This window comes from Pipistrellus kuhlii, unplaced genomic scaffold (genome assembly GCF_014108245.1).
Source record: "Pipistrellus kuhlii isolate mPipKuh1 unplaced genomic scaffold, mPipKuh1.p scaffold_m20_p_11, whole genome shotgun sequence".
Taxonomy (NCBI): Eukaryota; Metazoa; Chordata; class Mammalia; order Chiroptera; family Vespertilionidae; genus Pipistrellus; species Pipistrellus kuhlii.
Genome location: NW_023425416.1, coordinates 50,913,427 through 50,914,232, shown reverse-complemented (window position 1 = coordinate 50,914,232; position 806 = coordinate 50,913,427). Strand labels below are relative to the sequence as shown.

General features: G+C 41.4%; 1 non-coding gene across 1 annotated transcript; it reads left to right on the top strand.

Moving 5' to 3' along the window:
- The first annotated feature begins 357 nt into the window (after positions 1 to 357).
- Positions 358 to 464, top strand: LOC118715840. Its single transcript, XR_004986984.1, has one exon. It is a non-coding gene; the product is annotated as a U6 spliceosomal RNA (small nuclear RNA).
- Positions 465 to 806: the final 342 nt, after the last annotated feature.

Sequence of the window (806 nt, the reverse complement as noted above, 5' to 3'; positions counted from 1 at the left end):
GTGGAGGCCACACTAAGAGGCCACAGCCACTGCACTCACCAGTTGTGAGCCCAGCTTCTGGCTTAGCAGCACTCCTGCATTGAGCCTCTGCCCCCTGGTGGTCAGTGTACATCATAGTGACTGGTCATTCTGCCATTCGATCGATTTGCATATTAGCCTTTTATTACATAGGATAGCCATCCTGATGGGTATGAAGTCGTATCGCATTATGGTTTTGATTTGCATTTTCCTAATGATTAGTGATGGTAAGCATCTCTTGATGTGCTTATTGGCTTTCTTTCTTTCTCCTTCCTTTTAAAAAACATATATTTAAAAATAAATAAATAAATAAATAAAAAATAAAACCATTTGACTATGGTGCTCACTCCGGCAGCACACATACTAACACTGGAAGGATGCAGAGAAGATTAGCACGGTCCTTCTGCAAGGATGACATGCAAATTCATGAAGCGTTCCATATTTTAAAAAATTAAAAAATAAAATAAAGTCGTTTGACTATGTGTGTGAGGGTTGATTTCCGGGCTCTCTATTTGGTTCCATTGATTTACATGTCTGTCTTTATGCCAGTACAATACTATTCTGATTGCGGTAGCATTGTAAGGTTTTTTTTGTTTGTTTTTTTAATATATTTTATTGATTTTACACAGAGAAGAATTGAGAGGGACAGAGAGTTAGAAACGTCGATGAGAGAGAAACATCGACCAGCTGCCTCTTGCACACCCCCCACTGGGGATGTGCCCGCAACCAAGGTACATGCCCTTGACCGGAATCAAACCCGGGACCCTTCAGTCCTCAGGCCGACGCTC